At 41.4% G+C, this 8,416-nt stretch overlaps 1 long non-coding RNA gene across 1 annotated transcript; it reads right to left on the bottom strand.

Annotated features, from left to right (window-relative positions):
- Positions 1-5,630: 5,630 nt before the first annotated feature.
- LOC147369857 (uncharacterized) lies at positions 5,631-8,211 on the bottom strand. Its single transcript, XR_015168002.1, has 2 exons — positions 7,810-8,211; positions 5,631-5,934 (listed from the first exon to the last, which is right to left on the bottom strand). It is a non-coding gene; the product is annotated as an uncharacterized LOC147369857 (long non-coding RNA).
- Positions 8,212-8,416: the final 205 nt, after the last annotated feature.

Genomic DNA, 8,416 nt, shown 5'->3' with positions numbered 1-8,416 from the left:
TGAGGTGGCCAAAGTATTGGAGTTTCAGCTTTAGCATCATTCCTTCCAAGGAAATCCCAGGGCTGATCTCCTTCAGAATGGACTGGTTGGATCTCCTTGCAGTCCAAGAGACTCTCAAGAGTCTTCTCCAACACCACAGTTCGAAAGCATCAATTCTTCGGCGCTCACCTTTCTCCACAGTCCAACACTCACATCCATACATGACCACTGGAAAAACCATAGCCTTGACTGCTGCTAAGTCACTTCAGTCATGTCCGACTCTGTGCGACCCCATAGACGGTAGCCCACCAGGATCCCGTCCCTGGGATTTTCCAGGCAAGAACACTGGAGTGGGTTGCCATTTCCTTCTCCAATGCATGAAAGTGAAAAGTGAAAGTGAAGTTGCTCAGTCATGTCCGACTCTTAGCGACCCCATGGACTGCAGCCTACCAGGCTCCTCCATCCATGGGATTTTCCAGGCAAGAATACTGGAGTCGGGTGCCATTGCCTTCTCCTAGCCTTGACTAGACGGACCTTTGTTGGCAAAGTAATGTCTCTGCTTTTCAAAATGCTACCTAGGTTGGTCATAACTTTTCTTCCAAGGAGTAAGCGTCTTTTAATTTCATGGCTGCAGTCACCATCTGCAGCGATTTTGGAGCCCAAAAAATAGGAACTTGGAATGTCAGGTCCATGAATCAAGGTAAATTTGAAATGGTAAAACAGGAGATGGCAAGAGTGAACATCGACATTTTAGGAATCAGTGAACTAAAATGGACTGGAATGTGTGAATTTAATTCAGATGACCATTATATCTACTACTGTGGACAAGAATCCTTTAGAAGAAATGGAGTAGCCATCATAGTCAACAAAACAGTCTGAAATGCAGTACTTGAATGCAATCTCAAAAACGACAGAATGATCTCTGTTTCCAAGACAAACTATTCAATATAAAAGTAATCCAAGTCTATGCCCTGACCAGTAATGCTGAAGAAGCTAAAGCTGAACAGTTCTATGAAGATCTACAAGACCTTATAGAACTATAACCCATAAAAGATGTTCTTTTCATTATAGAGGACTGGAAAGCAAAAGTAGGATGTCAAAGAGATACCTGGAGTAACAAGCAAATTTGGCCTTGGAGTACAGAATGAAGCAGGGCAAAAGCTAACAGAGTTTTGCCAAGAGAATGCACTGGTCATAGCAAACACTTTCTTCCAACAAGACAAGAGAAGACTCTACACATGGACATCACCAGATGGTCAATACCAAAATCAGATTGATTATATTCCTTGCAGCCAAAGATAGAGAAGCTCTATACAGTCAGAAAAAAAAAGACTGTGAGCTGACTGTGACTCAGATTGTGAACTCTTTATTGCCAAATTCATACTTAAATTGAAGGAGGTAGGAAAAACCACGAGACCATTCAGGTATGACCTAAATCAAATCCCTTATGATTACACAGTATAAGTGACAAATAGATTCAAGGGATTAGATCGGACAGACAAAGTGCCTGAAGAACTATGGAAGGAGGTTCGTGACACTGTACAAGAGGCAGTGATAAAGACTATCCCAAGAAAAAGAAATTCAAAAAGGCAAAATGGTTGTCGGAGGAGGCTTTCAAATAGCTGTGAAAAGAAGAAAAGTTAAAGGCAAAGGAGAAAAGGAAAGACATATCCATCCAAATGCAGAGTTCCAAAGAATAGCAAGCAGAAATAAGAAAGCCTTCCTCAGGGATCAATGCAAAGAAATAGAGGAAAACAATAGAATGGGAAAGACTAGAGATCTCTTCAAGAGAATTAGAGATACCAAGGGAACATTTCATGTAAAGATGGGCACAATAAAGGTCAGAAATGGTATGGACCTAACAGAAGCAGAAGTTATTAAGAAGAGGTGGCAACAATACATAGAAGAACTATACAAAAAAGATCTTCATGACCCAGATAACTGTGATGGTGTGACCACTCACCTAGAGCCAGACATCCTGGAATGCAAGGTCCAGCGGGCCTTAGGAAGCATCACTATGAACAAAGCTAGCAGAGGTGATTGGATCCCAGTTGAGGTATTTCAAATCCTAAAAGATGATGCTGTGAAAGTGCCGCACTCAGTATGCCAGCAAATTTGGGAAACTCACCAGTGGCCACAGGACTGGAAAAGGTCAGTTTACATTCCAATCCCTAAGAAAGGCAATACCAAAAATTGTTCAAACCACCTCACAATTGCACTTATCTCACACAGCAGCAAAGTAATGCTCAAAATTCTCCAAGCCAGGCTTCAATAGTATGTGAACTGTGAAATTCCAGATGTTCAAAGTGGATTTAGAAAAGGCAGAGGAACCAGAGATCAAATTGCCAGAATCCGCTGGATCACTGAAAAAGCAAGAGGGTTCCAGAAAAACATCTACTTCTGCTTTATTGACTATGCCAAAGCCTTTGACTGTGTGGATCACAAAAATAAACTGTGGAAAATGCTTAAAGAGATGGGAATACTAGACTACTTGACCTGGCTCCACAGAAATCTGTATGCAGGTCAACAACAACAGAACTGCACATGGGACAACAGACTGGTTCCAAATCGGGAAAGGAGCACATCAAGGCTGTATATTGTCACCTGCTTATTTAACTTATATGCAGAGGACATTAAGAGAAATGCTGGCCTAGATGAAGAACAAGCTGGATTCAAGATTGCCAGGTGAAATATCAATAACCTCAGACATGCAGATAACACCCCCCTTATGGCAGAAAGAGAAGAAGAACTAAAGAGCTTTTTGATGAAAGTAAAAGAGGAGAGTGGAAAAAGTTGGCTTAAAACTCAACATTCTGAAAACTAAGATCATGGCATTGGGTACCTTACTTCAAGGCAAATAGATGGGGAAACAATGGAAACAGTGATAGACTTTATTTTTGGAGGCTCCAAAATCACTGCAGATGGTGACTGCAGCCATGAAATTAAAAGATGCTTCCTTCTTGGAAGAAAAGCTATGACCAACCTAAACAAAATATTAAAAAGTAGAGACATTACTTTGCCAACAAAGGTCTATCTAGTCAAAGCTATGGGTTTTCCAGTAGTCATGTATGGATGTGAGAGCTGGACTATAAAAATTGATGCTTTTGAACTGTGGTGTTGGAGAAGTCTCTTGGACTGCAAGGAAATCCAACTAGTCCATCCTAAAGGAAATCAGTACTAAATATTCATTGGAAGGACTGATGTTGAAGCTGAAACTCCAATACTTTGGCCACCTGATGGGAAGAACTGAGTCATTGGAAAAGACACTGATGCTGGGAAAGATTCAAGGAAGGAAGAGAAGGGGATGACAGAAGATGAGATGGTTGGATGGTGTCACCGACTCGATGGACGTGAGTTTGAGAAATCTCCAGGAGTTGGTGATGGACAGGAAAGCCTGGTGCTACAGTCCATGGGGTCTCAGAGTCACACAGGACTGAGTGACTGAACTGAAATTAAAGATATATTTATAAGATAATCTCATCTACCATTAATGTGAAAAGTTTACTATTATACTTTCAAATTCTCAGGAAGGAGTGCACTTAAATATTTTTGCAAGTGACTTACATCATTTAAAATATAGTAAAATGAGTTACTATGGTCATGCAACCTCCTATTATTGCAGGTCAGACATACAATTCAATCAGGTTTCAAATCATTTACTCTTTTTTGGTGATAATATTGTAAATTGCTGCCTTATAAAAAGTACGGTTGCCAATAAATAATTTATTCATATTTTAATGTTGTCTTTGCAACACAGTCATCAAAACAGACTTTTTCCCCCCAATGTGTGTTGAAACACTGCCAAGAAGTGTTCTTAAAAATACGACCTTTCTCATTTTTTCCCCAATGAGAAGATGTAAAGAGACGAACCCAAATAAACTAAACATTGTTTAACACCTTTAGCATCTGTTGGAAAGCAAAAATAAAGACTAATGGTCTCCTAGATAGCTCATTCAATGTTTGTCTTGATGACTACAAAACCAGCAGCAGAACAACCATTGAACTGAATTACAATAAAATATACGTTTTTCAGAGAGAGGAGCACAAAATCAGTTTTCATTTGGCATGCTAAGTATGCTATATTTGAACAGAATGTTACATATTCATTTCATTCATCATTTAAAGGCAGATAATCAGGAAGTCATTACGTGGCCTGCATCGGGCAGCTATTCGATTAGAGCATAATTGAGCACTCTGTAATTCAGCCAAAGCTGACAGGTTGGGAATTCATAATACCCATCCTAGGTATTTTGAATGTGGAGATAGTATGGGGCAAGCACTATTTGCTTGTTCAAACAGAGCACTAAGATAATAGGGAGGATCTAAAAAACCAAAATGTTACTTAACAGTTATTTCCTCTTTTTATTTTTAAAATTGTTCTGTTCAGTTAATTTTGCAAGCCAGCCATTTATAACTTGTAGTAATTTATTTGGGAAATCATTCTCTCTGGCCTTAAAAGATATGGGATGACATTTTGGGTTACTGGCAGCCTTCTATGTTGTTCTAGACTGGTTATTCATAGATTCTTAGACATGAAGGCAGTCCATTAAGACAAAGAAAACAGATATTACTCAGGATTTTATAAAGTAGGGAGCAGGGTTTAGAGGTTACAGAGCACTGAAGTGGCTGCTAAGGCAGAGAGAAAAATGAGTAACAAGACACTACAAATATTCTTATCATGGTTGTGGTTATCAGAGCAGGTTATCATAATACAAATGCCAGGGTATTTATTACTTTGGCATTTACACTGTGACTAATAGATGTTGTCAGCACACCTACCTTCTTTAGGCATGGCCTATATATGGCTCAACATTCAGAAAATGAAGATCATGGCATCCAGTCCCATCACTTGTTGGGAAATAGATGGGGAAACAGTGGAAACAGTGTCAGACTTTATTTTTGGGGGCTCCAAAATCACTGCAGATGGTGACTGCAGCCATGAAATTAAAAGACGCTTACTCCTTGGAAGGAAAGTTATGACCAACCTAGATAGCATATTCAAAAGCAGAGACATTACTTTGCCAACAAAGGTCCGTCTAGTCAAGGCTATGGTTTTTCCAGTGGTCACGTATGGATGTGAGAGTTGGACTGTGAAGAAGGCTGAGCGCCGAAGAATTGATGCTTTTGAACTGTGGTATTGGAGAAGACTCTTGAGAGTCTCTTGGACTGCAAGGAGATCCAACCAGTCCATTCTGAAGATCAGCCCTGGGATTTCTTTGGAGGGAATGATGCTAAAGGTGAAACTCCAGTACTTTGGCCACCTCATGCGAAGAGCTGACTCACTGGAAAAGACTCTGATGCTGGGAGGGATTGGGGGCACGAGGAGAAGGGGACGACAGAGGATGAGATGGCTGGATGGCATCACTGACTCGATGGACGTGAGTCTGAGTGAACTCCGGGAGTTGGTGATGGACAGGGAGGCCTGGTGTGCTGTGATTCATGGGGTCGCAAAGAGTCGGACACGACTGAGTGACTGAACTGAACTGATACATGGAAGACCTGGCTTTCCACTCATGTGCCCATTTGTCAAATTCGTCCTCATACCTTTAGATTTCCTGTCCAAATCCAAGGTGATGTTTCAATCAGTAGGAAAATCTAGTATACTGTGGTAGAGTATTAGGTTTGGAAATCAAATGTATTTGGCTGAAGAATTTGTAAATATTTGCTAATATATACTATTTTATTTTTGTTAGTCACTAAATTAGTGATTGAAAGAGGATAGAGGAGTAGTCTATCCTTAATGTTTGTATTTGTTTCCTAGTTCTGCTGTAAAAAAACATCATAAATTGGGTAAATTAAAACAACAAAAATTTATGCTCTCATAGTTTTGGAGTCCAGAAGTCTGAAATCTAGGGTCTGTGTAATATCTTCTGAGTGCTCTGAGAGACAGTTAAGTTCCATTGTTCTCTGTCAGCTTCTGGTGCAGTAATGTTGTCCTTGCGTTCCTTGTCTTGCCTTTTTTTAAAAAAAAAAAAATTTTTTTTTAATTGATTTTTATTGGAGTAAGGTGGCTCAGACAGTAAAGAATCCACCTGCAATGCAGGAGATCTGGGTTCAATCCTAGGGTGGTGAAGATCCCCTGGACAAGGAAATGGCAACCCACTCCAGTATTCTTGCCTGGGAAATCCCATGGACAGAGGAGCCTCGTGGGGTATAGTCCATGGGGTCATAAGAACTGGACATAACTTAGCAACTAAACAACCACCACATAGTTGCTTTACAATGTTGTGTTAGTTTCTAAGGCACAGCAAAGTGAATCAGTGGTACATATCTATTAGCTCCTCTTTTGGATTTACTTCCCATTTACATCACCAGAGAGCACTGAGTGAAGTTCCCTGTGCTATACAGTAGGTTTTCATTAGTTATGTATTTTATATGAACTATCAGGTACACAGGAACTATGGAGTGTTACTCAGTCATAAAAAGGAATGAAATTGGGTAATTTGAGTGATGTGGATAGACCTAGAGACTATTGCACCTGGTGAAGTAAGTCAGAAAAAGAAAACCAAATGTCCTATATTAACGCATATATGTGAAATTTAGAAAAATGGTACTGATGATTTTACTTGCAGGACAGAGAGAGAGATACAGACATTGAGAGCAAACCTATGGATACCAAAGGAGGAAAGGGGTGGCATGGGGGGTTGGATTGAGAGACTGGTGTTGACATATACATAGCATTGTTCCTTACCTTGATAATGCATCACTCCATTCCCTGCCTACAACATTCACAGGCTGTTCTCCCTGTGTCTTTGTGTTTTCACACAGCCACCTCTTGTAAGGACTCCACTTGTTATTTTGGATCGGGGCCCACCCCACTCCAGTATGACCTCATCTTAACTTAATTAACTACATCTGCAACAATCCTATTTCCAATTAAGCTTGCATTCTGAGGTACTGAAGGTTAAGACTTCAAAACATCTCTTTCGAAGGAATACAATTCAATTTGTAACAGCGCTGCCTAGAATTGTTAGGACATGGTAATAATCACAAGAAGACTGACTTCTAGTTAGTTTCATAACTGTTTTTAAATTCTCTTCAGAAAATGCAGCCCTTTATTGCCTACACCTGGGGCAATACACAAGCTGCTGCTGCTGCTGCTGAGTCTCTTCAGTCATGTCGGACTATGCACGACCCCATAGATGGCAGCCCACCAGGCTCCACCGTCCCTGGGATTCTCCAGGCAAGAACACTGGAGTGGGTTGCCATTTCCTTCTCCAGTGCATGAAAGTGAAAAGTGAAAGGGAAGTTGCTTGGTCATGTCCAACTCAGTGACCCCATGGACTGCAGCCTACCAATCTCCTCCATCCACTGGATTTTCCAGGCAAGAGTACTGGAGTGGGTCGCCATTGCCTTCTCCGGATAACATAAAGCATGTGTCCACATTTAAATATTGATAAATTATATTCAAGATGACAAGTAAAAGAATCCTGAATTCACCCATTTCCATGAACACAATGAATCTACAGCTACATATAGAACAACTTTATCAGAAAAACAACAACAACAACAAAAATTTTTAATGGGTTGACTGACTCCTCCATGTGAGGGGGAGGGGAGAAGGCCAAGTGGAACCTGGTAGGAGAGGCCGGGACCCAATTACCAAAAACTCCAGCCCTGACCGTCACTTACGTCAAAACCTGGAACTTCTCCCTGAGGAGAAAAGGGTTTGAACCCCATATGGAGCACCTCAAACTTTTAAGACCTGCACTCGAGGAACAAGCCCCCCAGACATCTAGCTTTGCAAACCAACAAGGCTCACTCAGGTCCACGAGAGGTTCTGAGGTCCATGAGAGGTTCTGAGGAAGAGCTTGGGGAGCACAGACTCACCTGCTTTCAGGGCGCTGGACAGAAGCGACCCAGCACGGGGCTCCTGGGCTGTGTTTGAAAGAGGCTCTTTTACTTGTTTTCACGCAACAGCCTGAGACTCAAACATGTGCTTTGCCGGCACATTTGGGGACTGCTGGCGCACCCTTCAGAATGGAGACTGGTGGTCGCCATCTTTCCTTGTGGCCGCCCCAGGCCTCGCCCCGCCCCACCTCACCCCACTCCCTGCTGGGATAGATGTGCGCACTCTTGCGAGCTTAGCCTCCTGGGAGAAACACAGTTGTTTGAAATTACACGACGAAGTTGCGGATGGTAAAGAAAATGAAAATGCTAAGACAACAATTAAGAACTGCTTGGCTAGTGTTCCCGTGTCTTCCTTCTCCCACTGGTATAGTCTCTATAGTGTCGAATCTATAACAGGATATGAACATGGAAATTTCAGCCAAGAAGGGAAGATAAGTAACAAATCCCCAGATGAGATGCTAAATTAACATGCATAGTTTTCAAGGTAATTTGTATGAATCTATGAGATGGTCTCAACACCGTTATCTGTGTCAAGGATCTGAAAGTGCCTAGAGAAGAGAGGTTTTATGACTTGAGTTATAGTCTG

The sequence above is a fragment of the Bos grunniens genome, chromosome 7 (assembly GCF_055505025.1).
Source record: "Bos grunniens cultivar Pamir isolate PY7600 chromosome 7, Bosgru_T2T1.0, whole genome shotgun sequence".
Taxonomy (NCBI): domain Eukaryota; kingdom Metazoa; phylum Chordata; class Mammalia; order Artiodactyla; family Bovidae; genus Bos; species Bos grunniens.
This window is presented reverse-complemented; position numbering and strand designations above follow the sequence as displayed.